The sequence below is a fragment of the Anser anser genome (genome assembly GCF_964211835.1).
Source record: "Anser anser genome assembly, chromosome: 3".
NCBI lineage: Eukaryota > Metazoa > Chordata > Aves > Anseriformes > Anatidae > Anser > Anser anser.
In genome coordinates, this window is record NC_139722.1 from 90,601,828 (window position 1) to 90,628,825 (window position 26,998).

General features: G+C 40.5%; 1 protein-coding gene and 1 long non-coding RNA gene across 2 annotated transcripts in view; both read right to left on the bottom strand.

The window, feature by feature from the left end:
• Nucleotides 1-25,971, bottom strand: LOC310896481. Its single transcript, XR_014581533.1, has 3 exons — nt 25,900-25,971; nt 25,227-25,299; nt 1-21,543 (listed from the first exon to the last, which is right to left on the bottom strand). It is a non-coding gene; the product is annotated as an uncharacterized lncRNA (long non-coding RNA).
• KCNK5 (potassium two pore domain channel subfamily K member 5) overlaps nt 1-26,998 on the bottom strand; it is a 39,493-nt gene that overhangs the window by 11,192 nt on the left and 1,303 nt on the right. The window lies entirely within an intron of this gene.

The window sequence follows — 26,998 nt, forward strand, 5'->3', positions numbered from 1 at the left end:
TTTGCTTTTTTTTTTTTTTTTTCCCCTTGGTAAATGTTAGGCACTGTCATAGACACCTCTATTATCATAAGCTAGGATACACAATATCCCGGGTTGCCTGCATTGGACTTCTTAAACTACGGAAAATTTACTTTTAAAGGCCTTCACATACAAAAACAGAGGGTGAGGAGGGAGAAGAAGAAGAGAGCAGATTGTTTAAGTGCTCTCAATGCCCGGAGAGATGTCATTTAGAAAACACATTTTAAAGTATGCCCAAATTCAAAAGCTGAAAATGGTTTGCTAACTCGGAATTTACATGTCTCTTTAGACCCCACCTCATGATGGTTTAGTATGGAAAAAGTGAAGAACAACTTATTTTCTGTCAAATGACTTTTGCCTCACATCAGTCAAGCCTCCTCCTCTCCTCCGTCACTCCCCACCACCCCAATTCTGTACTTTGGCAAGCGAAAAAGGAAAATAAGATCGCTTGTCCCTAGAGCTATTGCTGAGAGTAAACAGACATTGCAACTGCAGAGCGATTCTTAAGATGCAAATAAAAGTAATGCATCTTCTGATAACATTACCACAAGCAGAAACCAGGAGGTCATCTGAATATAATCAAGCAGACAATTTGCACATTTGCAGGTACATCCCCAACAGACAAACCCCAGGACTGCTTCACTCCAGCTCTGTGCGTCTCCTGGGTTTGGTGACAGTTTTACAGGCTCTCTGATGATCAACTTTGCTCAAGATTTACCAGAGCACACAAGAACTACTTGTTACATCTCCTGTGTCTCGGGCAAAGGAGAGGAGCATCTCAGATGCTTTGGGAACATACCATTTGCATCCCCCTGTACAAGTAACAACATGACTGAGAAGTTCCCAAAACCAACTTGAACAGAGAGAAAACAGAAAGAAACAGCCTTGACCCACAGAAATATGAATACGTTCCTACCTCTGTTTATTCTGCTACGCCGTTTTCTGCTTGGGGGCAAGCCCAGAACAGCAGCAAAGTCACCCCAAACTGGGAAGCCACATACTAATATATTTCTTCAAGTTGTTTTTCTTCCTAATGGCCTGTCAACATTTGCTAGGGCAAGTCTCTATGGTGGCTTAAAAGTTTGCAATAGTCAGCCAACACATCTTGGTCTTCTGGTCTTTGTAATAGCAGGAGGCATGGTGAGTTTGAAATTTGATCGGTAGCACTACAAGGTAAAATCGGTCACAACAGAATGACATTTAGTCCCTCTAGAAGTAATGTGAGGGTATAAAACTAAAGGAATTGGCAAATTGGAGTCTGTCTGCATGCTCAGGAGGGAGCACTATTGTAGCTATATGGAACGTGCCATTTTACTTCAGCTTCTTACACTTCAGAAGAAAGGAAAATGGGACAGGACTGTCACCTTCTGCCATTTGATGTGTGAAGAAATACACAAATATTTTCTTCTTTCTAGGAAACATGTTTAGCAGGTGGCTTCCATCCAGTAAGAAGTCCCGAGTAAAATGTGAAACCTGTTAAAAGTCAGTTGTACAACTCCATTACAAAAATATGACTTGCAAGTAAATTCTGATCTGAAATCTCTTTAGAGTGGTACCTTTAGTTAAAGATGTTCACCTCTAATAAGAAAGAGATTGTAAAGAAGGCAGCGTACATACACCATTTTCAGACACCAGTACTGATTTTTGAACTAATTCATCATTATCTAAACCCAGTCATATTTCAAATTCAGTCAAGTTGTTAAAGCTGTAGTTCACACAGAATTATCTGAATATGAGTTTGAATGCATTTGACTTTTCTGTCTTAATAAGACAGGAGAGAGATGGATCATAAGACTACCTTTGCTACAGCAAAAAACGACTTCCCCAAGTACTAGCAGTTATTCCTGCAGTCTTTGGCACAGAAGCAATTCCGTACCAGTGCAAGAATCACAGAATGGTTGAGGTGTGAGAGGATCCACGTGTGGTTAGTGATGTTATATTAAGTTAAGGACTGCAGTAAAGCTGTGATACAGATTTTGCATATCAGGTAGGCATAATTTTATATTTGGAGTGAAATCCTAGACACTTTAGTAAGGATTGCCTGAATTTGATAAAAATAAGCAATAGGAAAAAAGAGAACTTCTGGGGTGCTTATGGCCAAATGAGCTAAACACACAGAAAAATAATCAGGCTATATATACTAGAGCAATAGATCCTGCCCACAGGCACCCTATTACATACAAAAAGAACAGCCAGATACTGCTTAGTGCCAGGTCTCCTTTGAAGAGGCTGAAGCCTCTGTGTTATTCAAAGCATTCCCTAGAGATCCGACACATAAGCCTAAGGGTAGCTTTAAAGTTCTCTCAGTGGTATGAACAATTCCCCTTTTCTCCATAAGAAAGGGGATGTGATTGAACCATTAAGCCCGACGTGAGAACCGCTGGCTTTCATTCTACTCAGGAGTATTATCATGTGTTTCCAACAACAACGGCAATCACAACTGTCTGGTGCATCCAAAGCAGAGCATTAAAGCAACAACTGATGTGTCCTTTCAGGTCTCCTGGTCTTTATCCCCACTTCCGAAAGACTGTGAAATCACCTTCCTTCATCTAGGTGTGAGCATTTAATGCACAGATAAACACTGAGCACTACAAATCTACCAAGATGATCTTCCTACAAGGCATAAAGCTTCAGCAGCAATCTCATTTTTCACGTTGACATCCAAATCTTACACAATCTGAATAAGTCAGGAAACTGTGGAGTAGTCATTTAATCACAGGTATATATAATACAGACAATTTAGCCATGCATAATAAAATTGTCCAGGTTTATAGGGTTTAGATTTACAATAATCAGATGAAACTCTATATTGCTGTTCCTTTTTAAGCAGTTTTTTAGTTTTAAAACCAAATTTAGCAGCAAAAGACTAACGTAGCAGGATTCAAGTCTACTGGCAATCACGGCACTTCTGTGTTGCCTTTGATTTACACATGGCATTTTAGCAGAAGAGTGATCTCTTCTGCTAGTCAAAAATGGAAGGAGATCCACACACAGAATGAAAGCTACATCTGCTTATATGTAGATGCCAGTGCCCACCCTGAGATGAGAGAAGTCTAGCCATGGCTCCCAGAACAGAGTCCTGATCAACTTTGCTTTTGGACTTCTGTGCTGGTGAAGTCTCCTTAATAACAGCCTTCCATAAAGGAACCTACAATGTGCAATGCGGTACAGAAGAAAGGCACAACTCCAATAAACAAACCAGAACTAGCACAGAGATCATCCAGCAACCTCCAGAAAGCCCAGTTAAATGCTACATAATACCAACAAAGAAGTATAGGTGACATTCACAGTCTATGTATAAAACGTGTTGAGAGATCACCTCCAGCTACCTGAGAAAAAATAAAGTGGTGCAAGAAGCTGTATGGATATTTTTCACGGCTTACAGAATCAACAGCGAGCTTTGGACTTCTTAAATGACTTTAAAAATGAATAAATAAATAAATAAATCCATATCGTGCAACCTTCACACCTTTCTTAGGCAACAAATTGACTACATTTTTTGCAGCTACCTGGCTTATCTGGCTAGAGCTATAAAGCTACAGTAGCAGTCAGCTGTTTACAATAATCAGATTTTAAATGCAATCAAAACATATTTAGTCGTTGATGTTTATCTTTGCAATATTTTTTTAAAAGTCTCTTTTTTTTCTATGCTTCAAGGCCAGATCTACATTACACAGTTTGGCTGACCTAGATAATATTGTCTTAGGATTACATGTAAATAGAGAAAAGAAGTACACTACATCAGTATTCTTTTTCAAGAGAAAAAAAAACGCCCATGTGTGGTCAGACCTAGACTGACAGAAGAACTTCATCGGACCCCTTGTGCAGGCAGGCAACACAGTCACCATGGCCAGAAATGTCCTGCTCTGCTGGCATATTGCACTTGGACATCTGTTTGCATATTAAAAGCAGCAGAAGCAATTTCACAGGCACAGCCTGAATTTGTAAGTACCGTACAGCTAGATCAAAAGTAGTAGATTCACAGTCAAAATAGGAATATGCCACGAATAAAAAAAACAAACAAACAAACAAACAAAAAACACATAATCTGTTGTTTTGAGTTGTACTGGGGGGGGCGGGGGGGGGGGCGGTGGAATAAAAGAAAAAAGATTCAAGGCAACTGCCTTCCTCCTCCCCTTCCCTGATGTGTCCTGACTGAATGGAGGATAGTGCACGGAGAAAATATTTTCCTCACTAAAGTCTCTTGGCAGCATGGGGTTTGGGTAAGGAAAGGGGAAGGGAAGCCAACTATGCAACTAATGGTTTTACCAATGAGTACGACTCAGAGAAACTTTTTTCCCCCAATCACTTTTCATGTCTGGATATATGAGGTATATACATGTAATGATTTATGAAATTTTTCTGTTTGAATTCTCCAAAACCTTCACATTAACCTATATATTCTTGAAACTACAATATTTCAAGCCAGCCTTTGCTTCCAAAGATAGCTGCACTACTGCTACGAAAACCTTGCTATGCCACGATGCTCGCTTTGGTAGCCAGAGACACAACGTGGCAGAGCTGCAGAAAGACAAGAGAATACATGTAAGTAAGGTTAAATGACTTGATCTAGGTAGCTCAAATGGCAGCTCTTCCAGTGTCATCTTTAGGAGGGCTGCTGTGTACAGAGAAACCAAAGCTCATCACTTCTGGGAGACATATGAAGAAAACCTTCAAGGGAACCAAACCCTATGGCCCAAAATACAAAACAGCAGCACCTTGGTTGGACTGGCACATTTCTGCCAACCACGTGGCATCTGGCAAATTCTGTACGTAATCCACCCAGCTCAGGAGTTCACAGGAAACCATGGCTGTAACTGTCTACCCCTCCAGAAGAGCTCTAAGTCACCAGGAAAGCACAGACCTGTAGTTCCTAGAATCCTTTTTTTCCCCACTCCCATCTCTAATTTAGGACAGGCTTATCCTGATAGCTCACTTGGACTCCTAGTTCCCAGCTGACTGAAATACACTGGCATATGACCAGGGCCAACAGAAAGGGCCAAGAGAACAAGCCTTTCAGACTGCCTTAGCCACTTTACAGTCCACGCAGGACTATGCTAACTAGCAGGACTTTGGATGCTTGACCTTTCATTTCCCTCTCAGCATTATCTGCGTTTGCAATATGAATTTGATGTTTGTCAGGACAAGAACTATGCCAGATGTGAAAAGAAGACTTTTAGCTGAGTCCTGGATTTCCTACTTCACTTCTGTGGGGAATGGTTTGCGACCTTTTTTGTAGAAAGAAAAAAAAGACAAGTGAACCATATTGTCTCGATCTAACAGGCAACACCCTTGTGTCTTGCTAACCTGTCAAAGTTTTACTGTCCTTTACTGACCTATGCAGAGAGTAGAGTTAGAAGGCAGTTGGGGCAAAAGGTGCAGGATATGAGTCAGCAGCACCTGCATGAGAGAAGGATGATGGGGGTGAATAAAACAAGAAAAATTCCACATTTGTTAAAGAGGACATTGCTTAACTGCACAAGTCTGATTCCAGATGAACTGAGCACGTTTAAGTGAATCCTCAGTTAATTCAGCTACTGTGTTTGGCATTTCTTTCAAGCTGTCCTCCATGAAAAGTTGCCAGGTTCTCCAGACTCATGCAGATCCTAGCACTTGTACAGTCTATTTTAATGAGTGTAAGATCCAACATCGAAACAGGAACCTTTTAATAGCATAATGTGATTATGGGCAGTAGCCACCTATCACAAGTCAAAAGTTGAAATTTAGTCAAGCAATGGGAAGTAGTCATTGAGGGAATAATGTCAGCTTACTTCTAAAAGAATAAAAAACACAGCCCTCACATTTGGCGTTGGCAGATGCAAATAATAAACCTAAGCAAAGGCATACATTAACAGCATCTGAAAAGCCAAAGAGACCAATATTAGCATACAAGATTCCTTCCCTCTTATCTATGAATTGAGCTAGAACAAAAATAAAATCAAACTCTGCAAAGCAAGTGTTATTTCCACTGTTTACATTCCTACGTAGAACAACTACAAATAGCAGGGGACACAATTTTTCTCCTTTCTGTCATACGCTGCTTTAAAAAATGGTTTATTAAGTGTTGTTGCAAGTAAAAACATATTTTGCATTTTTTAATCAACAGTTTAATCTTAAAATACTGTTCCCATCAAAGGGCACACTTTTGAAAGTTACAGCTTAAAAACAAAAATCCTGGCAAAATATGGGTTTACATACTTGAGGGGAGGGTTTTCTTTCCAGCAATGCCAAAATTTAAGCCTGAACGAGATGGTATTTTCACACTCCTACTGACACAGTAAATAGAATGTCTTCAGAGAAAGGAAAACTAAGTTCTCCTTAATTCTTCTTCTTACTTGCTTCAACATATCTGTTTTTTTGTTTGTTTGTTTGTTTTTAAAACAAGGCAATCATAAAAGTTATTTAAATTGGCTAAAGGTGATTTTAAATGATCTACCAGTATCTTAGCATACAAAATAGAAAGTTACATATATAGGTCAAATGCACTGTAGGTACCACATTTTAACCAAAAGGATTATTAAAAAAAGATTTAACTTGCTCTGCAGAAAAAGTTTAACTCATCTTGTTGATGCTTCGTTTACCGAAGCAGCTTCTCAGTGTTTCATGCTATTTATGCAATGGTGATTCCTTACGCACATACAAGTTGCAGATCCAAGACACTTTACAGTTATTACTTTCCCTTCATTAGGCTTAACTTTGGTCTGTCAGCAACTTGGACTTCCATCTAAGCATACCTCTTCTTACCCAATAGAGCCTCCAGCACATGCCACTTTATACAGAGCTGTCCCTACATCTAAGCCCAACATTTAAAGAATGCACGTAAATACATGCCTGGTTTTCACTTTGCATAATTCTGTTACATAACAGGACAGCAAACTAAACATTGTTTGCATCTGTTAATATAAAATACAGCACACCCAGAGGGCCCTCTTGATTTACTAATTAGTTTGTTTTGTCACAACTCTTTATTGAAAATACTGGGGAAACTCCTGTTCCTAGACTTCAGTGTGCCTAGCACTAATTCATTTATTTTAGCAGACTTACTGGTTTTATTAGCTGGAGAAAGCACAGCGTGGGCTATGTTGTCATGCATTGGACTTTGAAACCAGACAGATTCCAACGAAAGCCTGTGCTATGAGGAGAGCCGTGGATTACAGCTGCTGATTCCTTTACATCTACTGATCAGCCAGAAAACAGAACAGGCTGTGCAATAAGATCCCTGAAGATCAGTGCTAAACATGGGCATACAAAGTAAAACAACACAGAAATGGCCTTTAGCAGAAGGAAAACACTCTCACCTAAGTGATTGCATTACTCTGCTGTTAAAAAACAAACAAGAAAAAACACATGTATGTCCTTCCAAAGGACATGAATGACTAAGCTTGAAGACTAGAAAGCACTCCGATCTAAGCCCTACATACTGATATGCTAGAAAATGTTGCTATTTAGTGTAACTCTCAGGAAGCTACATGTGAGGTTTATTTAGGTGCTCACAACTGAGGAAGAACACAGAAATATCCCAAAGCAAACAGGGATTGCTGAACAGCAAACATTAAGATGCATCAGAAGCAGCATGGCCAGCAGAGTGAAGGAGGGGATTGTCCCCCTCTGCTCTGCTCTTGTAAGGCCCAACCTGGATCCTTGCGTTCAGCTCTGGACCTCAGCATAAGAAGAACAGGAACCTATTAGAACAAGTCCAAAGGAGGGCCACCAGGATGATCAAGGGGCTGGAACACCTCTCCTATGCAGACAGGCTAAGGGAGCTGGGGTGGGAGATGAGTGGTTAGAAAGCTGCCTGGCAGAGAAGGACCTGAGAGTGTTGGTTGATAGTTGGCTGAATATGAGCCAGCAGTGTGCTCAGGTGGCCAAGAAGGCCAACAGCATCCTGGCTTGTCTAAGAAGCAGTGTGGCCAGCAGGTCTAGGGAAGTAATTGTGCCCCTGTACTCGGCTCTGGTGAGGCCGCACCTCGAGTACTGTGTTCAGTTTTGGGCCCCTCGCTACAAGAAGGACATGGACGTGCTCGAGAGAGTCCAGAGAAGGGTGACGAAGCTGGTGAGGGGTCTGGAGAACAAGTCTTACGAGGAGCGGCTGAGGGAGCAGGGGTTGTTCAGCCTGGAGAAGAGGAGGCTCAGGGGCGACCTCATCGCTCTCTACAGGTACCTTAAAGGAGGCTGTAGCGAGGTGGGGGTTGGTCTATTCTCCCACGTGCCTGGTGACAGGACAAGGGGGAATGGGCTAAAGTTGCACCAGGGGAGATTTAGGTTGGATATTAGGAAGAACTTCTTTACTGAAAGGGTTGTTAGGCACTGAAATGGGCTGCCCAGGGAAGTGGTTCAGTTACCATCCCTGGAGGTCTTTAAGAGACGTTTAGATGTTGAGCTTAGTGATATGGTTTAGTGGAGGACTTGTTAGTGTTAGGTCAGAGGTTGGACTAGGTGATCTTGGAGGTCTCTTCCAACCTAGATGATTCGGTGATGCTGTGATTGTTCAGCCTGGAGAAGAGAAGGCTCCAAGGGAGACCTTAGAGCAGCCTTCCACTACCTAAAGGGGGCCTACAGGAAAGCTGGGGAGGGACTTTTTGTCAAGGGGTGTAGTGATAGGACAAGGGGGAACAGCCTTAATGTAAAAGAAGGGAGGTTTAGATTAGATATTGGGAAGAAGTTCTTTACTCAGATGGTGGTGAGGCACTGGCACAGGCTGCCCAGAGAAGCTGTGGATGCCCCATCCCTGGAGGTGTTCAAGGCCAGGCTGGATGGGGCTTTGGGCAACCTGGTCTGGTGGGAGGTGTCTCTGCCCATGGCAGGGGGTTGGTATTAGATGGTCTTTAAAGTTCTTTCAACCCCAAACCATTCTGTGATTCTAAGATCTCTCTGAGAGACAGTTTGTCAGATAAGCTAATTAATTCCTACTTGCACCTAAGTTATATCAGGTCAGCTGTTCTTTTCAAATTTTACACTGCCCAGCCCCAGAATAACCTGCAAGTATGGAGAGAGTTTAAACAAGAGCATCTTTCCTATGGGCTAGTGCACTATGGCATACAGGCTCCTGGACTTTTCAAGAATTTGAGGAGTGGAGTTTCTCAAAAGCACTTGTGTTTCTATGCAACGCAATCAGAAATAAATCTTAAGAGATAATACTGTTACAGGTCTCTACCTTTATTAGTGTAATGGCCTAAGAATCCATCCTGCCCTTGCAGAAGGGACCTTCCTTCTAACTATTCTCCTAAATAGAAAGTTGTTGTCCCCCCCATCTCCTCCCAAGCACTGATGGCAGGTTTTTCCTCCCCCTGTAGCATTGTTATTTTAACTCACCACCAATTATGCATATTAAACTAGGCAGGAAGTTCTCAGGTAGATTGAGTCTCAAAGGGAACAGAGCACAGACTTACATCTGGGCACTAGATTTTGTTTTACGTTCTTGCAAGTGCAACGTATGTGTGAGAACAGTATGAAAAAGCTAACATTTGTAACAGAGACCAATCATCAAGCATTTTTAAATCCAAAACTACTAGCCCTGAAAGTGTGGAGAAGAGGGGAAATAATTTTCTCAGCCTGCAAAGGACGTTCTCAGTGAAGATAGCACTGCAGGCACAAGCATATTAAGCCACTGTTCTCTTACTCCACACCCTACCTAGCTGGAAAAAAAGACCAGGGTAAAGAATGCACATTTGTCACAGATAGGGACACTTGTTACTTCATTCTTCTAAGTGCTCATTTGTTTTCTTGTTAGCTTACAATTTAACCAGATTAAGTGATCCTTTGAAAAGGCAATCTATTGATTAACCCATATTGTGCAGAACAAGTCATGCTCTTCAAGAACAATCTCAATTTATTAACCAAAAATAGCTCTAATTGGTCAGAGACCGGGAGGGAGGGGAGAGGGAAGAGGTTTATACATGTAAAATTAAAAGATTTATGATTTAGTCTGGCTTCAGCTTGTTATCAGAAGGCCATGCAATAAATCAAGAATTTAGAGGAGACGTAAAGAACATCTTTGTACTTGCTTGAACCTGAAAAACTCATAAAAAATTCAATTGTAGCTAGTATTTATGAGTCCAGAGGCCTCAAGACACAGTCCAGTGGAAACAATTTGTGAGTCTACAGTCAAATTAATTCCACATTATTTCATGGGTATAGAGAAGGTAAGCAATTGTGCCAGCAACTCTCTGCTTGGAAAGATGATCAAAATTAGACAAAGTATGAGCATGATTAAATTCACAGGATACAGAAATAAATAAGTAATATCTTGGACATTTCTATAGTGCCAGCATTAGGTCTTCTGAATATTCCACTTTCCTCCCTCTGTCTGCCCATCCCCAAATTAAAGCCAGATGTTCGTGAGCTGACCATTCCAGTAGTTAATATAGATGTAAATGCTGATCTCTGCACTGAATTCTGCCCTACCTACAGCTAGCCCTTATGTTGCTTCTATGTGAAAAAAGTGAGTCTTAGTATTCCTGTAATGCACTGCAACACTACCTTCTCAACGAGCCTTATTTACCTGGTCAAACAGCATCTTTCACTGCCACCCTGGTAACTAGAACCATCGCCTCTTCACTCCCACCAGGGTGAGCACCAGCTTTGCAAAGTTTATGCTCTGTATGGAAAGTTACAGCTCAGTAATAAATCTAATTGAGAGAGCTTGCCTGAGGACAGGTTGCTTCCCAAGATGCAAGTGCACGCTTGTTTTAACTTTTGTCCTTTGGCATGTGGAACAAGGACTAATAGAGTGTTAAAAGAAATGGAAAATATCCCGGGAAATGATCCCCACTAACATGACAAAAGAATTGTCTCTTATGGGACAAAGAAGTGACCAAGGAATAAATGTACCACTTAACACCCCTGGCTTCCCAACTTCTACAGTACCTGCAAAATAACAGAGAAAGTAGTTCCAGGAAAGGGCATTGATTTAACAGAAACATACACAACATGATCACTTGCCCACAGAAGAGAAACACTGGAAAGTCATCTGATTTGGCTGAATTACATCCTCCCACAAGAGACAGCAGGCTGGCAAAATGCAGTTTAACATTTGTCGAGTTGGTACAAATTCCTTTTCCAGTCTATGCTGTGGACAGAGGCTCTCCTTCAATTAACCTAAAGTAAAAGGAGTGTTCGAAAACTTCTATATCTTGAAATTGGACCTTATTGCCCTTGAAGGCAATATGGGTTTTGTAATTGATTTTATTTAGAGAAGATAAGGTCTTATACAGGTAGAACATGGGCTGCGATAAGCTCCAGCAGTGCTGCAAGCACAGAAGTAATGACATAGAAATAGTGACAGAGCAGTCAGCTGGCAGACTGGCCATATCTTCCACAGTTCCAGTTTCCTGGCAGCATCGCAGTCCTTATAAATGAAAGGTCCAATGCCATCCTTGCTGTTACCTGTGGACTTGGGCACCTGGTAAATCTGGTGACATTAGAGACTTTGACATGCCTTAAATATATAAACACCTTTTTCAGATATTTATTGCATGGCTGATTTGACAGGCCTACAAACAGTCCTGACCAACTGTACACAAGTAAATTGTATTATTTTGTTAGTTTCAAGGAACATATATCTTAATGAAGAACCTTTTTCAAAAAAAAAAAAAAAAGATTTGGTATTTTAAAAGCCTGACTTAAGATGTTCTAGGCACCCACCACAATTTATTCTGCCTTTCCTTTCCCATTCCCTGACATATACCAGGAGCTGTAAATGCAAGGAGAAATACCTGTTTTTCATTACATCTCAGGCACCCAATCGTACATTTTAGGCATCTCAAAAACAGAAACACATCAATAAAGAGAAAAAAACAAGAAGTAAATGCTTGAAATCCCTTTTCCTTGATGTATTACTGTCATTCAGCAGAGCATTGGTGAAACTCTGCTGGCATGATTAGCACACTTCTAGTCATCCACCTTCAAGAAACGGGAGCAGAAGCAGACGGGACAGAATGAGGGGACTCTTGTATGGGCCAGTCAAAGCAATTTGGACTGCAGAAATGTGAGCTGAGAAGGGATGGCAGTGCTGTCTTTGTACTAAATCAGAAACAGGAATGTAAGACAATAAATAAAAAAAGCCATTTAAATGAAAAACAGTGTTGGTAAAAGAACAAAATAAATTGAGCATGATCAAAATTAAACTGTAAATTAAAACAAGTTCTCAACCTAAGTAATAGTTTTTAATCAACTCATTAAGCGTGGTAGTGTAGATGAACTTCCTCATCTAAACCAAGCTCCAGCTTAACAGTGGTTGGTTATGTTTAATGAAAATATTTCTATGATGTGGTGTTGCAGGTAAGATTTCAGATTTGAAATCCTTATTACAATTACAACGCGTTGGGAAGAGTATTATTATCCTACAGTAACATCCTCTTAGTAACAAAGAAAAGGAGTACTTCAGACAGAGGTTATAAGAAAGAGTAAACAATGTCACCCTTTTCTGTGGCACCGTTCAAAGGCATACAGGAGCTTATTCTCAAGGACTGGCATAGGCTGAGATAAAAGCTGAAGAGTAAAACAGGTTACTTGGGAAGAAACAACCATACTGATAATCAGAACAATAAAACTTTAGCAGCACCAGCATGATTTATATTTTTTGTGGAAGACATCTAACAAGCTTTAAAAGTTTCTCAATAAGGCCCAACCAACATAAAATACTTGTTTCCTTTACTGGGTACACTAATGGTTCTACAAGGTGAAGACAACACCTCCCTGATTTTGTAAAGCCTTATCATGAGATCACATTTATGAGAAGCACAAGTCAAGATTACTGATTTTGTAGTGATAATTCACACTTGTTACTTGTACAAAGTGCTACTTTACTGAAGGTTTACAGCCGGCTGTTACGTCCACTGCTATCGGACAAAACACAAGAGCTGTCCTCTTCAGATTAAGCAAATTTTGCATGAAAATATTCCAGCTGATAATGTAAACAGAAGCCTAATCAAGGACTGCAGTGGAAACACTGCACAACTCAAAGAAAAGTGGAGAAGGGTAGGTCTGCATCTTTTTGTTTCATTAAAAGCAAAGCAAGAGTTTCGCTTGCCCTTGCAGCTTTCATTTATAAACAACTATTTTACAAAATAGTAATTTAAAAATAGCCAGCTTCAGAAATTTTCAGTCAAAAGGCATATAAGCACTTTTTTTTGTAAAAAAAAATCACATTGTGTACATGTGTTTGTGGAAACCTACTGTACTTGGTCCAACATGGATTTGGATAACGCTTATTGATTTCATGGTCTGCAACAAGTTCTGTGTTTTGCCTTTTTCTCTGTCCTCATGGAAACTCCCAGTTGTATTCCCAAACTACCTCTAATGAAAGGAATGTCAGCGTCTGAGGCTTCAGTTTTCACACAGCAAATTCAAGAATGAGGCCACAAAAGGAGGTTCAGCCCAAACAAGGCTGGACCTAAGTGCAAGCCTTTTCGTCCTTACCAAGGGGAACGAGGCCAAACAAGCGCTGCTCATGTGACTTTACAGAAAAGCTGTGAGTAGTCAGGTCTTTGGAGATATTTCGTGCTGTTTCCGTGCCTTAAGTGTGTAATAGTGAAGCCTCTTGTGGCTATATCGGCAATTTTCATTTGTAGATTGCATCATGTAACCAAGTCCCTAAGAAAAGCAAAGAAGAACTTAAAGCCACTGTTTGGTCAGAAATCAGGTAGTCTTAAGCTGTTACAGGGTGATTTTTTTTTTTTTTTTTTTAGGCAAATTGAACAGTTATTGTTGAATAGCTAAAGTTTCCCCTCACTACCAATGCCTCTCAAACACAGCATTGTAGAAACTTAGACTCACGTGTCTTTTGCAGGTTTTAAACGGTCCAAATGACTTCATTTGCCAGTCCCAAGGAACTACAGAAGACAACCTTCATGTGCAGAAGTCAGCCAGCAGATCCTGCTGCTAGCCTTCTTTTTGCATTAAGAACTAGCTAGCAGCACTCTTTAATAGTGACCTCCCAGCCCAAATGTGTGAAAAAATGAGACTAAGAGCAACGTATTGTAATGAGAGAGAGAATGAATTCCCCTGCAATAAACCCAAGTTCCATAATATCTTCTATTTTAGCACAAATAAAATCATATTGATACTTAGGTGGTAAGAGCCCGTTAAAAAAAATTGAGCTCTCTTTACTTTCATTCTGCAGTAAAACTAGGTGTTACTGTTTCCTCTGGAAAAAAAGTTCTAATTTGTAGGGATATTAACCTCTTGGAGGCATGTCAATATTTTTACAGCATGCACTGTTTAAGACCTGGTTGTGTATCATGTATAGCATGGACAGTTAATTTTCCTATAAGTCATAATTCATAGGACAAACAATGTGAGGGATATTAATGGAAAGAGATCAACAAGGTTATTTCCTTTTGTGGCTTTCTGCAGAGTTAAATAATAAGTGAAACTCATAATTCAGCAAATTAGTTAACTGGAACGATTTTGTCATAGCAGAATTGAATGCTAAAGCTTACCTAATTGTGATACTTGCAGATCCCATGCTTGAATGAACTAAGTGCTCTTTAACCTTATATCCCCCTTTCACTTATGTGCAATGGACTTAAACACCGACAGTTTTGAAAAGGCAACTGGCATCTTTGAAAGATCATGACTACAAAGTTTGACATTTCATATGGATTTTTTTCCCACTATTAATTTCAGGACTAGATTCCAGTTTAAATGAACTAGTTAATAAACTATTTTGATGAAAAGCACATTCATTGCTTTACCAGCATTCCCTTGCTTTTGTGATTAATACAATTATAGAACTGTTTCCTCTTCACTTTCCCAAGTTCCACATAGACATGTTTTGAAGACAAATTAACTAAAGGTTACTGCTGCATGAGAGCTGCAGCTGTTCTGCAGATGCTGAGTGCCACAACTTTTCTTTGGCCTCAGAAGATTACTGTCATTCAGAAATAAAACATATCAGAGGATTTCATAGCTTTCATTAATACAGTTTAACTTTGAGGGCTCCTGTGCAGATACGGTTATACCACTCCTTTCCTTGGTTGGAAAAAAAGGTATTTAACAACTCTTACACTGCATCTATTGCTTCAAGAAGCTGGAAAGCAGTAATAGCAGATTAGGCTTCCTTCCTATCTGAATACATACATGGTGACTGATGGAGCCAACTCCCCTTTAGAAGGGCTTTGGAAAATGCTGTTGTCCCCATTTTACAGATAAGAAAGTGGAAGCAGAAGAGTCAAGAGTTTAATCTATCCCTCACACCAGTTGGTGACCTGTGTAAGGCAGGGTTAGAACCAGACCGCATTTACATGAGGCTATTGCAACAGAGCTGTTACCGATTGCATAAATAGATGCTAACCCACACAGCAGTCTGAATTTCCAGAATAATGTTTTTCTGCTTAGCTGAAATTAATTTAAGTAGATTTAGGTTAAATCAAAACAATAATCCTAGTGTCAATGAGAACAGTTTATGGAGATTAATTTACTAGCTGGAGAGATGTTGGACCATATCTTTGTAGTGCTGCTTTTTATTTTTATTATTTTCTTTCTACAGGCAAGGCCTCAAGACCTAGAGCAGCAAACAGATCAGTCTCTGCAGATTTTACCCACCTATAAAATGGCATAAACTGCAGTATTGCAACAGAAAAATTTTGATATTTCACAAAAGAAGTAAAAGGGGAAGTTGAGTTTAGAGTGAAGCTTCATTCCCACAGTGCCTTCAGTGTAAGAATAGTTCATTAGTACAAGACAATCATAGGTGATCCAAGCTTGATAATTTTGCCTAAAAATGTTTTTCAACTCATTGAATGAATTGCAGCATAAAGTAATATTGCATTAAGAAGCTTATTATACCATCCCTCTTCCCCCCCCCCTCTTTATAGCCACGTATAAAAACATCCATCAGGTTAAGAAAATCCCAACAGCTTCTAGGATCAAAAGGTTACAGTCTTTTAGATTTCATTCCCCAAATTTCTATACAACATTAAAAGTCTTGCTTCTGTGAAGATAAACTAAGAGGTGCTGCTGGAGAATGCTGGTAGCTTCACACATCTCATTTCCTATTTAATAGTCCATCTTAAGGAAAAAGAAGGAAAAAAGCAGGTTCTGGTAAAACAACTTATGCTAGTCTGACACTTCAGTGAGCATACACATGCTAGAATAAAAATCTTATTTTTCCTTTGACAGCATCAACTCAATGAAACAAAACTAAAAGTGATCAGACTTGGGTGGAGCAGAGCACTAAGTATAATGTCATTTTTTAATCAAGCGGACTTCTGAACTACACAACAGGAGCAAGAGCTGCGCTGTAACACTGCAGACCATTAACTCTTTGGGGGCATAACCTTTACTAACTCACCTCGTTAAGCCAAACAAACAAAAAGGTTTCCAGGGTAGTTTTAAGTCAACCAAAAACTTTACATAACCTCAACCGCACTGATCTCTCTGCCTGTATCATTCCATCAGACAGCAGGAGGAGGTAAGGCAAGCTTCCAACATCAACTTGGACAGGATGCTTTGTAAGAATAGCAAGGTGATGGGTTTATGTTAGAGGAGTAGCAAGGGAAAGAAACTGCCACAGAAACAATATTTGCTTTGAGACTTCTGTTATTATGTATTTAGCTTTATCCATGGCATAACTTAAAACAGAATTTGGTTATGTACTACAAACCCCCCCCATCCATCTCAAAGATCAGTCTTGAGCTAATCTAGCATTGAAGGGAAGGAGAAGAGGCTACTCTGGACAAATGTTTTCAAATATAAATACAGAGATCTGCCAGCACAGTTACGGCAGGATATGAAGAAGCGTGATCAGTAACTAAGATAACTGTGCTGAAGGGGAAGGGCCTGATCTAGACACTCTCAGACCTGTAACAGAGTAAATTCCCGAGCATGTCTTGTTCCATGCGATGGGGGTGTGAATTTGACTGGTAATAACATCACTTTGTTGGTAAGAGCTGCCTAGGCATCAGAATTTTTCTTAAACACTGTTATAACAGCATACATAAAACCTATTTTTGCAGGAATAGCAGAACATCAAAACCACTTGTACACTGGAGCAGTCTTTTCTATTTTATTATGTTCAATGCTACACTGTTATGTACACAGAAGAGGATCTTCCCATGTGAGCCTCCAATCTGTAACTTGGACCAAAACCAAAATAAACAACAAAAAAGAGTACATACAGAACTAAAAGATTATCAATTTTTTTTGAGGTAATATCACATTTAGTTCCTGAGCAAAAACTGATGGCAAAAAAGTCACTACATATATCCTGTATAATGTGTATTGAACAAACAAAGTTTTTCAACTGAAAAATCTTTAAGCAAACTTGTTTCACAGCTTGAATTTAGCTTGAAAGTTCTCAATTGTTTTTGCTGTAATATTAAGCTAGCAGGTCTTGGTGATTAATTAGTCTTCAAATTGAGCTTTAGCAGTACAAAATTTTTTCACGCTGTTTTTAGATTTTTCACTCCCAGCTACCTGAATATCAAGCCAGCTTTGCTTACACTTTGCAGTGGCAGCATCATGCAAGCTAGTTCGTTAACTGTGATAAGGACGTTTGCCATGTCATTACAATGCTGTTTTACATCTTACTACTGAAATCAAAAGGAAGATGGGAAATGCTCTAACAATTACCAAAATGAGAATTTCCCCACTAAAAACACAGAGAAGAAAATGAGTTCATATGATGCAGAACTGAGAAGGTATGGGAGCCCACAAAGCCCAGCTTCAACCATCATCTACACAAGGCATCGGTGACTTTGGAATGAATGAGGACACAGCTATTTCACCTACTGCATTTTACATGTAACAAGTTGTATCCATTATTCACTCAGTTTCAGCAGAATTACTGCACAGAAAAATTCTGCTCATTTGGTACAACTTTAATCCTACCTCACACTCACCATGCCCCCGTTATCAAACTACCAAACTGCACACATCCAGATTGAAAGTTTCCCATATATTTGCAGGTCACTTTGCTGTGGTTTAGCCCCAGCTGGCGGCTCAGCACCACCCCGCCACTTGCTCACTCAGCCCACATGGGATGGGGAAGAGACCTGGAAAGGTAAAGGTGAGAGAACTCAGGGGTTGAGATAAAGAAAGCTTACTAGGTAAAGCAAAAGCTCCGTGGACAAGCAACACAAAACAGGCAATCTATTTGCCACTTCCCATCGGCAGGCAGGTGTTCAGCCACGTCTCGAACAGCAGGGCTCAGCATGCATCATCGTTTCTTGGAAAGAAAATGCCATCACTCTGAACGTCTCCCCCTCCTCCTTTCCCCCTGCTTTTATTACTGAGCCACATGGTGTGGGACATCCCTTTGGTCAGTTGGGGTCAGCTGTCCTGGCTGTGTCCCCTCCCAGCCCCTGGTGCACCCCCAGCCTGTCAGCAGACAGGGCAGCTCGAGGAGCAGGAAAGACCTTGGCCCTGTGGGAGGGAGGTAATAAATAGTCTATGCCCTGTTATTTCTCAACTGCCCCACCCTGGGGATGTACAAAAGCCAAACCACCCTGCTATCTTCTTGCTACTCTATTACGAGAAGAGGATCAGCTTCCCAAGAACTGAAAGCTGTTACCAGTTCCTCAGAAGCTGGAGGCAGAGACACTTGCACTCTGCTAAGCAGAAAAACCTCCAGCTTAAAAGCTGCTTAGCATCCAAAACGCTCAGAAAGCCATCAAAACCACAGGAAAACTTCAGTTACCTTAAATAAGTGAGACAGTTTTCTAAGATGCACAAAATTCAGCTGTAAGTACCTAGTCGACACTCAGTGTGAAACTACTTGATCCTCACTACGAAACAAAAACACAGCTGTGGGGACATCTGCCCAAATTACCAACTGTCTATACTGTAGCAGAGCTGAGCAAACAAAGCCAAGGCACGCTCAAAGTGTGAACTGTTATCTTAGATTTAAGAGGTAAAACAAAGACATCCAGGTTCATTTCACTCATCAAGTTGACAGCTTTAGGACCTTGTGGAGACTATGTAAAAACTTCATGAGAAACTGCCTTTATGCTGCAGATACAGCCAGCTAAGGTAGTACCTTGAAAATCTGGTGCCACCATAGTAAATTACATGGGGACACAACAGTTACCTACTGCCGAGCTGCTCTGATAGAATCAAATTCAAAGTTGCGTCTTCTTCCTTTCCTTCCCCTTCCCTCCACCTCCAAACCCACCAAAAATAAGTTGTAAACACGGAAGTATTATTCTAAAAGGGCAAATTGGCAGTGATCACTCAAAAGAGGCGAAAAGCTTTCAGACTGCACTGATACCAAGGAGAAAGCGTAAATTTCTAAACATGAACTCCAACGCCCTTCAAAAACCCTTGTGCCAAGGTGAACGCTGATTACAGAATTGCCCTCGATGACTCTGCAGTCACGTACGCACCACTTACACAGGCCTGAAGGCTGAAATTCTAACTTAACCAGCAAGTTATCATAGTCCAACTATTTAAGTCGGTTTTAGCATATTAGCACCCCAGTCTGCAAAGCTCCTCAGCAGTAACTGTAACAGCTGCATCTGTAGCAGAGTATTGCAGCCAGACAGCTGCAAGAGAAGCCGTGGAAGAAGTCAGTACCAGCACTAAGACCTCCCTGTTCCTTGGGTGCCTGGAGGAGATTAATTAGCCTCACGTCCCTTGAAGGCCAGAGAAAACATACTTAGAGCTGCTGTGTCTCTGGCAAGGGACCACACATGATTCTTGAGCAACTTTCCTTCAAAGAGTTTTTTTTTTTTTTTTTTTTTTTTACTCCTGTAGAGCAGGTTGGGAATAGGAGCACTTGGAAGTTATGCACAGAACTCATCACGTTACAGCATTAGTGGATAGGGGAAGAGCAACTGACATCATCCACTTGGGCTTATGCAAAGCATAATGCATGATGGACAGCACTGATGGACATTGGGCATGGGCACTGATGCTGTCCGTCATGACATCCTTGTCTCTGAAGGGAAGAGATGCCATCCTGAGGGACCTGAGCAGGCTTGAGGTGGGCCTGTGAGAACCTCGGAAAGTTCAACAAGACCAAGTGCAAAGTCCTGCAGCTGGGGTGCGGAATCCTAAGCATAAATACAGGCTGGGCAGAGACTGGATTGACAGCAGCCCTGAGGAGAAGGCCCTGGGGGTGTTGGTTGATAAGGAGCTCAACATGAGCTGGAAATGTGTGCTTGCAGCCCAAAAAGCCAGCTATATCCTGGGCTGCATCAGAAGCAGGGTAGTCAGCAGGGCAAGGGAGGGGATTCTCCCCCTCTGCTCTGCTCTCATGAGAACCCACCTGGAGCCCTGCGTCCAGATCTGGGGCCTCCAGCACCAGAAGGACATGGATGTATTGAACAAGTCCAGAGGAGGGCCACCAGGATGATCAGAGGGCTGGAGCATCTCACCTATGGAGACAGGATGAGGGAGCTGGGGTTGTTCAGCCTGGAGAAGAGAAGGCTCCAAGGGAGACCTTACAGCATCTAAAGGGGACCTACAGGAAAGCTGGGGAGGGACTCTTTGTCAAGGGGTGTAGTGATAGGACAAGGGGGAACAGCCTTAATGTAAAAAAAAGGGAGGTTTAGATTAGATATTGGGAAGAAGTTCTTTACTCTGAAGGTGGTGAGACACTGGCACAGGCTGCCCAGAGAAGCTGTGGATGCCCCATCCCTGGAGGTGCTCAAGGCCAGGCTGGATGGGGCTTTGGGCAGCCTGGTCTGGTGGGAAGTGTCTCTGCCCATGGCAGGGGGTTGGAACTGAATAGTCTTTAAGGTCCCTTCCAATGCAAAGTATTCTGTAACTCTATGATCACTGATGACTTTGACATTTTAGCCAGGCCACCAAAAATACTGTACCATAAATGACTATTATTTCTACCTCAGGACCTTCACAGAATTACTTTCAGGTTCCATTAGCTATGTCACTTGTAAGCCACCATCATCCAACAACTTCAGGCCTTCCTCTGGAATCCAAACTTCTGTTAAGGAGCGTATACCTTTGCTATTAAAAAGGGTCAGAGTTCAGAGACCTGTGATAGGTCCAGCTGAGACTTCTTTATTTGCACCTGTTGTAACCTCAAAGAGGTTGTTGCTGGGTTTTGTTTCTGAGCAGCTGGAAATTGCTTACACAACATTTGCAAGATGCTGGCACAGAACAAAGTCAATTTAGTATTTGCCAATTTGCTCAATGCTATCTGCTTCAACCTTTCTGCTAAGGCAGAAATATAGTCCTACAGATGGGTACAGCAACAACTGATTCCACAGCGAGGATTAAAGGCAGGTCAATCATGAGAAACACTACCAGTGCCCATGTTGGTAGAAAAGGAACATGCAATGTGATTTCAGACTCAGCAGACACTATGATATACCACTTGTTACTAGTTTCTTGCTCCCTTTTCATCACTCATATTTCTTCCTAAGAAAACAGTGTATGACACTTAAGTTTAAAACATTTCAGAAGCTACTTCACACCCAACAGTTTCTTTGATCCACTGGAACTCACACAACACACACACACACAAACAAAAAGAAAAAAAAATATATAATAATTTCCTTACTCATTTGACTGTAAATGTAGCCGCTAGGGTAAGGCATGCCTGCGAGGGATTTCTCCTGCCTACAATTAAGATGTTGGTAAGTACATAATTAATACTGTAATATCTAAGACCTCTAATATAAAAACATGATAAAGTAAGATGGATGGGAACAGAAAATAAACTGCAAGTCCGAAGTTTCTTGCTAAAGCACCTACTGTTTTACAGAGAATCTAATAATACCAGGTCCTGCTGTTGAGGAACCTGAATCAGAAGACAGGAAACAAAGTAAGACAAAGTTACGCCTACAAACTTATGCCATCCCTTCAACAAACAGATCTAGTAAAGACAAGGAGTACATATCGCATGCTATGCTTTTAGGGGTTTAATCTGACTTCAAGTACAGCTCTCCTGAAGATGTCTGTAGCAGCATAGTGGTATTTTAATTTAGATGAACAATACACAAGAGCACAAGACTCCCAGTTGTCCCCTATCAATGTCACGCTTCTAACTGCGGAACAGGATCAGAGCATATAAGCTGAACTCATTTTGGACCAAACTAGACCTGAAGATATACTCCATGAAGAAATCTAATACATGTGACCTACTTGCTTGTGAGCATTCAATCCATAGGATCATACAAGAGTCAGCAAGAAGTAAAAATCCCTGCAAATACAGACACTCATCATCACGTCCATGGCACCAGACATTTTGTTCTCCGGGTCTGCTCTTATTGAGCTGCACTACCTGCTGATACAGACAAAACTTTAGAGCATTTGGTTTCTAGTTTTTAACAAAAAATCATAATGAGACCTTTTTGAAACACAGAACACAATAAGAACAAAAAGATTATCCCAGTGGCATAAAAACTAAATAGATTTTATAACCTTTCAAAAGCCCTTTCTGGATATAGTTGGTTCAGTTGAATTTTATTATATATATATATTATTATTATGTGTATATGTGTGTATATATATATAATTATACATATATATTATTTCAAGCAGTAGCATTCTTTCTTGCTTCCCAGCTAACCAAACTATTGACTGCCACTTGCAATCTTGGTTCTGGTTTTACACCGCTACATTAACATCTACATGCAGTGCCAGCATGAAATGTGATTGCTTTGAAGGTCAACACCCAAAGAAAAGCACAGCAATTCATTTTGTTTAATTAACATTAATAGCAAAAGCAACAAATTGTTTTAAAATGGAAATCTACACGAAGTCATCATTACACTATTTTCACTGGGTACAGAAGACATCTTGCAATAACAACACGTACAGTATGAAGCAAAGCAGGGGTTTCATGATCTTTTAGGACAACAGGCTGTTGATAATCAACAAATCTACTTGCACACCATGCTCTCTAGAGCAGAGCTTGCCAGAAAACACACCTAGCAGCAGAAGGTAACATGTCAGGTAATACAAACATTCCATCCCCAAAAGGACAGAAGGACAACATACTAGAAGCACTCAAGGATTAAGTCCATAGCAGGAAAACTAGAACTTCTGATTGATTGCTATTGCTCCATCAGCAGAGAGAGTTGCAGCATATGCACTATCATGTTTGTTTAACTATGTTCCAAGAAAGTTTAAACAATGTAATGGTTAAACAGGGAAAAGCCTGGAGGGACAAACAAAACACAACAGACAAGCATGCCTGGTTACATACAACTTTGCATGGAGGTACACAGAGAAAAGCTATGGCATGAAGGACTACTGGCCTGTCCTCAGTTTTCCTCTTCTAATGCTGCAGCAGCAATAACTCACAGGCTGAGATGCCACAGATACACTGTGGGCAGCAGTCCTGCATTTTAATCTCCATTCATCGCTGCTGAACTTAGAGGATGCAGAATTGAAGTTACACATTTGGAAGCATCTGGCAATAGCTATTTCTCAGGCATAAGCCTTAGCTTATACTGTCAAGTTTTCATGTAAGAGGTATTAGGTACTGCTGTTAACAGCTTTGTGGTTAAACATTTTAATTGGCAATCACTTGCCCTTGTCTGGTAGCTGCTCATTTTTACTTCGTTCAGCCCATATGAAAGTCTTTGGAGGACAGATTGTCTGGCATTTCAACCAAGAAATGCAGTATACAATTAGTTTCCTTCACCTTCAATACCTTAGATAGAAGGAATCAGGAAGTAAAAGCCCAAACAAACAAACCCTAGAAGCCTGAAACCTTTCTAATTGTATTTGTGCACCTCCCGAAAAACAGAGGGGAAGGGAAAAATTATTAAAAATATGCCTGCATTAACTTTACACGTGTGACCAAATCACTCTACAAACAATGAGGAAAACCTATTAGTCCCATTATTGAATGTTGAACTAATGAAAAGCATTTCAAACTTAACTTTTTAGAAAACTTGAGTTTGGAAGTGCACCTGTCAGTATTTGCAAGTGGAGAAGATATCATGGCTTTAAAAAAAATCAGAAGAGAAACTACTATTAAGCCACTTGAGGTTATTTCCTTTAGCATAATCCTCCTGTGTGCCAAGTATATCCTAGCAGAAGCTCTCCTTGAAAGTCTTCTAAATGTTTGTTCACAGCACTGGGCTCTAAGTCTAAACATTTAGTTTCCTAAAGCTCTTTGTCAGGCCTGTTTACAGTCATGTATATTTTTCAAATAAAGACCTCAATTATTTGTTCTTATACTCAGTAAGTTTGTGTGCTTCTCCTAAATTAAGCCAGTTTCTTTTTTCTTTTTACTACTTTTTTTTTTTTTTTAAAGTAACCATTTTCACTTCTCTTTAAATTCTTCCCTTTCTTTTCACCAGCCTTGAGGTTTATCAGTGGGAAGCATTTAATTTATTGATGACTGTGGTGGGCCAGTAAAAGAGACTTCCCAGTAAACAAGATGTAGCTCAGTGTTGCAAACCTTTGCTCATATGAATAGTGACATGAGGGTCAAGAGGGCTCCTCCTTGGATGAATAGCTCCTTTATCATTAAGCTGATGTTTCACAATCAGGATGGAGCAATAAAGAGTAAAAGTAAGGAACTAGAGAATAGGGAAACGACTGCATTGTCTTATACTTGCTTCTGTCGTCAAAACTCATTCCTACAGCAGGGTAGGCAAAGGTGTCATCACTGTGGGTCTCACAGCCTTCTTCCTCTTCCTCCTCCCAGAGTCCCAGGACAGACTCTGGGCCACAGCAGCAAGGCAAGGATAAACCATAGACTTATATCAACCAGCCTCTACACAGTCCAGAGTCAGTCACTTTTAACATAATAGTCTAATGTACTCCAATAAGAGTTTAAGGAGTACTTCCATTACACATTACAGTTAGGGTAAGTAATATGGCACTTAAAATAACTGAAAGCAAACTGATTCTTCACATGACTTCTAGGTGCTCTTTTTAAGCTTACTTTTAGACTTTTAGGATTGGGAGAAAAAAGACTTTCTTTCTAGCATATCCTAAAACACTCAGCTTGTGAGCTTTGTGAAAGTGTTTGTTAAACATTTCAATAAAAGTTTATTGCAGTGTATTTGTACTGTAATCAGGTGTTGTGAAATCTTCTATTACAGAATGCAAGCTTTAGACAGTATTTGACATAATACAGCCCCCTTAATAATCACTTGAATTGTTGGTATAAACATACCAGTCCGTACATGAATTGAGAGTCTGTGCTGATAAAAACAAAAACCAAAAACGAGTAGGTTAAGTGGTTAAGATCACCCTAGACATCTAACTTTGCAGCCATTCCACACACTTTCTATTACACTTACAGCTAACATAAGGCTGAGATGAACACATGAGCTAACCTGGGTGGGGAACAAGGGCAGCAGAGAGATCTGTCTCTGAATAAGTCAGTCCTTGTCACCTTTCAGCTTGCTTCTGTAAACAAAATTGAATTGTTAGTTCAAGTTGAACATTTCTTGGCATCGTTGCATTTTACCAACAACCATTTAACGTCTTATATCTGGTGATATTTGCTAAAAAATTTTATCTAGTGTGTTTTAAATTGGGATATTAAAGAGAATATCAGAGAAGTAATTAGAAGAGCTGAATGTGGCTCCACAGAACATTAGTGGGCACCACAAGAAGAGAGATAAAAGGCTTTGAAATGAACTTAAGGCCATGAAACAGGAGGCAAAAGCTGAGAAATGGGTTAAGTCATGCAAAATCTCAGGAACTAGTTCAGGGATTCTATGGAAGAAGCTCAGAGAAGCAAAACAGAAGTGTGGATTAGGAAAAAAAATATATGTTTTAAAATCAACAACATTCTGGATGAATTGTAAGAGAATAAATTTGGAGGGGGTTAATATAAGAGCAGAGTGATCAGGATTTGCCAAAAGAGACAGAGATTTATAATGTTTAAAAGAATTAGCAGAACCCAAGAGAAAAAGCATAGATAGTGCTTGACAAAGCACTGTTACAAATACTATTTACAGTATACTTCACAGCTTATTCAAGTTGAAATCCTGATGCCCTTACATTTTTTTTTCTCCCCTCTTTGTATCAGCTGGGCTAGATTTCACCCTGCCGTTCTCCTCTGTAGGAAACGCTACTTCCCTCCTCACCACTTCTCACACAAAATGAGAACAGCAACAAAAGTACAAGTCTAGATGAAAGCAAGCAGAGAAGTTTCCAGTTACCAACAAGAGTAAAAGAAGAGCGAGCTATGTTTTATGTTTTAGCTAAACTGGGCTTAAGAGGACAACAGAATATCTAAAAGCGATCATCAGACCAGCAAGGTCAGACATGGAAAGTAAGGTATAATTGGAAGCAGTACAGAGACAAAACAGAAATACACCAGGAGCTAACACACTGAAGAGGGAAGGCCCTCCTCACTGAGGTGTACAGAAGTACTCAAAACAAATACTTTGATCTGCCCACAGTTTGCCTTATACTACTTCTCCTCACTAACTCTGCACCCATCACCACTCTACAACATGCTATAGTCCATCCTAATGAACTAATCAATAACTTTTTCCCTGGTCATTTTATATTTTAGGAAAAAAATCTTTCTGCAACTTCAGGATCAGTTGTGATAAAGGTCATGGAAAAACACTAGCTAAATGATTCCCTCATACCAACGTCAATTTCATCCTAAACTGAGCGAGAGTCTGGATTCTGAATGATATCTACAGCAAGTCAAGCACACTAGGTTTAAGGTACACCCCAATCCAAATAAGGTTTTTCTCTCGGGGATCTTGGACAGGTTTAGGATAACCTAGACTAAGATTTCAGTGAGATTCCAGTACAGCAAAGGCATCCTCGAAAGCACAGCACGTCTTTCATTTTCCCGACATCCCTCCACAATTTCAAGCCTCCATCCACCATTCCACTCCATACCACAACACTGTATTTAATGGGGGTACTGAGACGGTAACAACAAGGAAACTGCCAACAGAAAGCTCTGCTATCTGAAGCAGACAGAAAGCAGCCACCAACCGAAGGATGAAGACTTAAACCACAAACTTTTAGAACCAAGAACCATACCCTCTTCTAAGCTTGCACAGTATCAATTACGCCAACAGTCATGAGTCATTTTCCCCATCTTCTGTATTTTAGCATTTTAGTAGACTTTTTA